Raw genomic sequence first — 390 nt, 5'->3', positions numbered from 1 at the left:
ACCATCCGCGAAATGCCTTTTGCGATGGACACTAGCAAATTTCAATTTTTAAAGGCATTCAAAGAAGCCCAAAATAACAATCCCAGAGGTGAAAAGACCGAACTAGCCTGATGAGATTGCCCCATGAAGAACAGTTAGGTCGAAAATTTCAGGGTTATTTCAGTCAAAATCCTAGAGTTACAGTTCTGGCATCTCTTCAATGATCAAGAAGCAAAAGCCTTTCCTATAACAGTACAGTCCCTATAAAGACATGAAAATGCACTAAGGACTTTTGGACCATTACACCATATTTTTTCTTCTTCCCCAACTAAGAACAGTCTCAAAACACAGGTTATATGAGCAAATGTATATGAAAAATGTTTACCTTCAATATAAGTTACAAGTACAACA

The sequence above is a fragment of the Tasmannia lanceolata genome, unplaced genomic scaffold (genome assembly GCF_043159265.1).
Source record: "Tasmannia lanceolata isolate RefF3 unplaced genomic scaffold, GAP_Taslan_0.1 ptg000018l, whole genome shotgun sequence".
NCBI lineage: Eukaryota > Viridiplantae > Streptophyta > Magnoliopsida > Canellales > Winteraceae > Tasmannia > Tasmannia lanceolata.
The sequence above is the reverse complement of the archived record's forward strand: the minus strand, read 5'-3'. Positions refer to the sequence as shown.